This window comes from Palaemon carinicauda, chromosome 28 (assembly GCF_036898095.1).
Source record: "Palaemon carinicauda isolate YSFRI2023 chromosome 28, ASM3689809v2, whole genome shotgun sequence".
Lineage (NCBI taxonomy): Eukaryota > Metazoa > Arthropoda > Malacostraca > Decapoda > Palaemonidae > Palaemon > Palaemon carinicauda.
Window position 1 is genome coordinate 46,807,102 of NC_090752.1, and position 7,500 is coordinate 46,814,601.

The following is a 7,500-nucleotide window of genomic DNA, read 5'->3' on the forward strand; positions in this document are numbered from 1 at the left end:
CATATCTTTACTTACCCTAAAAATTCTATTTCGCTTCAGTAAAAATATTCCACTGTACCTGAAAATAAAACAAACATGCATATTAATATTGGTATTATTACTACCTAAACTACAATCCCAGTTGGAATAATAGGGTGCTCCAACAGAGAAATTAGCACAATGAGGAAAGGAAATATGGAAATAAATGAGAAGAAATGCACAAAAATTAAAAGATATTTTAATATCAGTAACAACGTTGAAATCAATCTACATTTTATGAGCTATGAAGAAAGGTATGACAATCAGTTCAACATAAAAACATTTGCTGCAAGTTTTAACTTCCGAAGTTTCACCTATTCTACTGCAAGATTTAAAAGATCATTCCATAATCTGATCAGAAGTGGAATTAAACTTCTAGAATACTTTGTAGTGTTGAGCCTTATGATGGAGAATGACAAACCCCTCATGAATATTTATAAAAATTCCATTCAAGGTATTATAAACAAAATTCGAAAATTCTTATGAAATAGACATTACATTTTTAATTTCCACGACTCCTTAGTTATGGTATATCTACTGGAAGAGAGAGAGAGAGAGAGAGAGAGAGAGAGAGAGAGAGAGAGAGAGAGAGAGAGAGAGAGAGAGAGAGAGAGCAGTTACTAACTACAATAACATAAAAAAGGATTCTATTCTCCGATTGAGAGAGAGAGAGAGAGAGAGAGAGAGAGAGAGAGAGAGAGAGAGAGAGAGAGAGAGAGAGAGAGAGAGGCAATCATAAACTATAATAACACAAGGAAAGGATTCTATCCTCTAATTAGATATAGAGAGAAATAACTTATTTTAATGTATAAACACAAAATCAAAGATGTGTAATATTCGCTTATATGTGCTCCTGGAATCCAAGCCCCAATGCCTCTCGCATCCGAATACTTATGTATGGTGTCTATACAAAGCAATTACTCTGAAACTACCAATTCTGCTTTTCCTACCTTGACTCGGACTCGATTAAACGCAAGAATGACTCAAAAGGCTACAATAATGATTTATTTAATGAGGTCAAGCAGTTTATATCAAGATGATAATTTTGAAGCAAAATTAAATGAAGCCTATTTCACGAAACTGGTTTTCCGCATTCAATAACGTTTAGGCATTTTATTTTCTCCATGACAAAATTTCAGTTTATGTATTTCGCATTCATTAATGAATAAGCATTTTATATTTCAATATTTCTTATATTTCATTATTTTCATAAATTCTAGACTTTAGGATTTCTGCAAGGATTTTTTTTTTTTTTTTTATTTCTAGGTTTCTTATCCTGTAAGATTTCATATCGTAACTCAACCGTTCAGACAATTATCATATCCACCATTTATTGTCTAACAACAAATATTAGACTTTTAATGTTTTCAACTACTTTCCATCCTTAATCTAAGAACAACAAAAGTTACACCAATCGTCACTTTAAGGATTACGGAAAATTCATTATCGGACCAACAAGGTCCTAATATAAAGACGCAGGAAAACTTTCCGAAGCTTAGCGAGAGCTACAAGGTTAACGAATCACCTTCTGCAAACACTTCACGGAGAAGTTGGCTCATTAAGGAAGTGCGTAGGCTGAAAAGCAATTAGGGTGATCCTCGAGGCCTGCCAGCTCGAGTATTCAAGGTGATCCTCGAAGTATAGAGAACCCCAGGGTGAGTTTCTCGAGTGTGTAACGGCTATCCATTTTAATTATGATGATCAAGTGATTGTCTGAGATTAAATAGTTAATTAGAGGAGTTCAAGTATTGCAGACTTTGCAAGGATAGTTATTATTATTATCATCATCATCATTATTATTATCATTATTATCATTATTATTACTAGCTAAGCTACAACCCTAGTTGGAAAAGCTTGATGCCAAAAGACTAAGAGCTCCAACAGAGAAAAAAATAGCCTAGTGAGGAAAGGATATAAGGAAATAAATAAACTATATAAGAAGTAATTAAAATAAAATAATTAAAAAACAATAACAACATTAAAACAGATATTTCATATATAAACTATATATGAAGGATGTATTAGACATAAACATATATGCACAAATTTAATTACACACAAACACAAGCACGCAAGCAAACAGAGTAACACACACTAAGTAATTATAATGATGGTGGTGGCCGATGTGGTAACGTCCCTGAATGGTGATCGCCAGACTGGGGTTCGAGATTCGCTCAAACTTGTTAGTTCCTTTGGTCGCTGCAACCTCACCATCCTTGTGAGCTAAGGTTGGGGGGTTTGGGGGAGCCTATAGGTTTATCTGCTGAGTCATCAGCAGCCATTGCCTGCCCCCCCCCCCCCCCCTTGGTCCTAGCTTGAGTGGAGAGGGTGCTTAGGCGCTGATCATATATGTAGATGATCAGTCTCTAGGGCATTGTCTTGCTCAATAGGGCAATGTCCCTGTCCCTTGCCCCTGCAATACATGAGCTGCCTTTAAGCCTTTAAACACGTATACTTGATTCATTAGTGCAGTTGGCTTCATTAATAAGGGTACACTTCTTCGGCCTCTTTGGCGTTACCTTTAAAATAGCGAAAAAACCTAAATCCTGATCCGAATCCGGTTCATCTCCAAAATTTAATGGGGTGGTCTATGACCTAAGATCTATCTGTGGTGAAAATTTCGTCAAAATCCGTCAAGTTGTTTAGACGTTATCTTTAATATGGCGAAAAATCGCAAATTCGGATCATCTCCAAAATTTAATGGGGTGGTCTATGACCTAAGATCTATCTGTGATGGAAATTTCGTCAAAATCCGTCGAGTTGTTTAGACTTTATCTTTAATATGGCGAAAAATCGCAAATCCGAATCATCTCCAAAATTTAATGGGGTGGTCTATGACCTTAAATCTACCTGTTTTGGAAATTTCGTCAAAATCCGTCAAGTTGTTTAAACGTTATCTTTAAAATGGCGAAAAATACAAATCCGAATCTAGAATCCAGATCATCTCTAAAATTTAATGAAGTCGTCCATGACGTAAGATCTATCTGTGGGAAAAATTTGTCAAAATCCGGCTAGCAATTTTGACGTAATACTGTCCACAGACAGACAAACACACACAAATAAATAAATAAACCGACTAGATTTCCTAACCTCCTTGGTGGAGGTAATAACACTGCTTTTGACAGCGCTACCCTCAAATTAATTCACAACGAAAACTAAATCACATTTCTTTTAATAAAATGAATAATGAACAATATCACAGAATTCTCTAAGAATCATCGATGAAAAATCATATAAACAAGATAATGAATATGAAAACGGAAATCCCACATTGAAAAAAAAAAGAAAAAGAGTTTAGTTCAATTACATCCAGATTAATTAAATCACGCACAAAACGCTTTCATCCATTATAGCTGAAAATTACAAAGATTAAAAAAATATATGATTGCTCCAATGAACTAATCGAGATTCATTTGATTTTCAGACCGCAGGTTGATAAAGATTAATACGCGCTTAACGACACTCTTCATTAATCCCAGTAGTTATTACTATTCAAATATATTGCATTTTTTTTAATAAAATAGAGTAAAATTTATTAATACAGATAAAGGTATACTGTAATTTCAATTTTCTTTTGCGCTTTTCCTCTGTGAAATAAGATTTGAAATATTTCTCCTTAGTTGAAGTAGAGTTCGACAAAACTTGACTAATAATTGAGTTGTTTTACGATGATTAACTACAGAAATTGCCTGATATTTGACGGATCTTGTCAAATAGTCAAATAAAGCAGAGCAGAGTTAAACAAAACAACAATAAATAATATAGATAGGTAATAATGCACGCGCAATCACATAATTTACACGCACAATAATAAGTGTGTGCAAATATATATGTATGTGTATATATATATATATATATATATATATATATATATATATATATATATATATATATATATATATATATATATATACATAGTATATAGTATAATTATATAAATATATATACACAAACACACACGCATACACATGTGTGGAGTGGGCCAGTGATCTGTGGAGAGCTGTCATCAGTGAGTGAATCCGTATAGGCCATTCCTCACTGTTTTGAGTATAGATATATAAAAATCACCCCTAATTAGGGAAATATTGTAATATATATAAAGCCAGGAATATATATATATATATATATATATATATATATATATATATATATATATATATATATATATACACACACACACTATATATATATACATATATATACGTATATATATATATATATATGTGTGTGTGTATATGTATATGTATGTATGTGTATACATACATATACATATATATACACACACACACACACATATATATATATATATATATATATATATATATATATATATATATATACGCACATAAGTATGCATAAACATTAATGGCATAGAATCATTTTTCATTATAATGGACGGCCCCGAAGAAATACAAAATCCAAAATAGGTCAAGGCTCCATTCACCCTATAAAACCAAATATTGAGCAAAAAATAAACTTCCTTCAAACACACACACACACACACATACAAAGTCAACCCGAAATGGCAAATATTCTTTTCGATTCGACCTCTTGCAAAGTGGTCCGGGCCTCAAGCACCTTGCCTCCGAAAAAGCCAAGATTAGCATCAAAGGAACATCCGCTATTGCTGATTGATGCAACTTGCACAAAAGGCTGACGGAGAGAAATGCAATCGACAACTGTTGCAATTTTTTTGTTAGGGGGGGAAGGGGAGAAAGACGCGTCTGGTTTCTTGGGTTTATCTCGGTCTTCCGTGCAGAGGAGGTGAAGATGGGAGCTGGGAACTGCAAACTACTTTTATCATTATCTTTTTTTTATTACTGAGTTTTGGAAAGAAAGTGGATTTAAACTTGCAATTGTTTGTTGATTGTTGGAAATATTTGTTTTCAAAAGGAAAAGGGGATAATGTTTAACTTTTATCATTATCTTTTTTTTATTGAGTTTTGGAAAGAAAGTGGATTTAAACTTCCAATTGTTTGTTGATTGTTGGAAATATTTGTTTTCAAAAGGAAAAGGGGATAATGTTTAACTTTTATCATTATCTATTTTTTTTTTTTTGAGTTTTGGAAGGAAACTGGATTTATGTCTTGCAATTGTTTTTCTTGAATGTTGTAAATATTTGTTTTCAAGTGGAAATTGGGCTATGTTCAATTTTTACCATTATTTCTTTTTAATGAGTTTTGGAAAGAAACTGAATTTAAACTTGTAATTGTTTTCTTGGCTGTTGCAAATATTTGTTTTCAAGAGGAAAAGGGGGTTAATGTTAAATTTTTATGATTATCTTTGTTTTATTAAGTTTTGGAGAGAAACTAGATTTAAACTTATTGTTTTCTTGAATGTTGCAAATATTTGTTTTCAAGAGGAAAAAGGTTCTAAAGTTTAACTTTTGTCATTATCTTATTTTTATTATTGAGGTTTGGAAAGAAAGTGGATTTAAACTTGCAATTGTTTGTTGATTGTTGGAAATATTTGTTTTCAAAAGGAAAAGGGGATAATGTTTAACTTTCATCATTACCTATTTTTTTTCGAATTTTGGAAAGAAACTGGATTTAAGTCTAGCCATTATTTTCTTGAATGTTATAAATATTTGTTTTTAAGAGGGAAAGGGGTTAATGTTGAACTTTTATCATTATCTTTTTCTTATTGAGTTTTGGAAAGAAACAGGAGTCAAGTCTTACAACTGTTTTCTTGAATGTTGCAAATATTTGTTTTCAAAAAGAAAAGGGGCTAAAGTTTAACTTTTATCATTACCTTTTTCTTATTGAGTTCAGGAAAGAAACTGATTTAAACTTGCAATTGTTTTTTTATTTTTGTTTTTACTGTCGTTAATATTTGTTTACAAAAGGAAAAGTTCTAAAGTTTAACTTTTATCATTATCTTTTTTCATTGAGTTTTGGAAAGAAACTGGATTTAAACTTGCCACCGTTTTCTTGAATGTTGTAAATATTTCAAGAGGAAAAGGGCTAAAATTTAGCGTTTTCTCATAGTTAAACCAAAGGATTTTTCTGAATGTTTGCGTCAAGGAGAGAAGAGCTTAAATGAATACATTTTCTCTATGATCAACAAAATGAAAAAAACGAACTTTTAACATATTTATCTTTGTAAGGGTTACTTGATCAATAATAAGAGGATTTCAGAATTTTCATTTCAAAAACAATATTATTTTTCCTTGAGGGTAAGATGTCAGTGGAGTGGAAGTTAAAGACAATCATTTCTAAAAAAAAAAAAAAAAAAAATTTTGGACACCTTTTTAGAAACCTTTTTACAAAATCTGTAATAATAATTTATGACCAAAAATCAAACATGCTTTCAAAAGAGGGAGGTCTCATCTATTAAGAAAAAATAAAAATAAAAAAAAAATTGTAACCATACTTGATGGTATAGATGACGTCTGAGTGTTTCGTGAAAGATAAACCTTAATATGATCCTTTACATAGATAATTTCTTTCTCTTTAAGAGGATGCCTAAGGTGTCTATATTCTGATTTCATTTCTCAGAGCGTTTTATCTTGAAGCTGAAGTGGTTTGGGGGAGGGCATATTCCTAAAGTCAAATAATTTAATCAATTTCATTTCAGAACGAAGAGTAGAAGTAAATCATTTATTTTATTTAGTAGTATTCCTTTCAAATTTCAATTCAGAAAAAAATAAAGCCGAAGAAATGCAAAAGTATTTGCTTTAGATATGCTTTATGCTTTAAATTAAAAGAACATTAGCAAAATTGAAAAATAAAATAAAACCAAACCTAATCATTTTACACCTTTCGTCTGCTTGTATCTTCACTACCCTAACTACGCTATAGCATTGTATATATGCATACTAAGCCACCTCATCGTAAAATAAACATCAGTAATGAGTGGGTACTTCATGAGCACAGTATTACTAATGTATTAAGTAAAGACAAACGTAATTATTCCAGTGGAGAGGATTTTTTATCAGGTAAGCTTTGTTTCACTTATTAAAGATATGTTTATCATTCTGAATTTTATCACTCGATAAAAAACTATATATAAACGCCCGGATGGTATTTAATTTAACTTTATAAAATTCTGATTAAATAAATAGGTATATTTGAATGAACTTTAATGTGAATATCATCCAATCTTAGTAAGATTTGTGCAACGCTAGCATAACACAAACTTAATCAAAATTAAAAGAAAATTACTTTACTCAACGCAGCGAGAAAGGGCGTGTAAGGGAAGACACCTGGTTTTAAATGGACTCCCCCACTTATGCCATATCTCTTTAGATCTACGGCTTACCTTTTTCTCCAATCTCGCTCCACCACCTTACCATCTTTTCGGTTTTTCTTTCTCCTTCTCTGTTTGTACATAAATTGGTGTATATCTGAAATTACTCTAGCTTTTGTGCCATGTTACCATTGAGGTATAATTCAAGGTATTTTTCTAGATAAAGGCTTCTCACTATCCTAAACGGGTCATATGAGTGAGGGCCCTCCCACGCTCATATGCCAGATGTTGCCA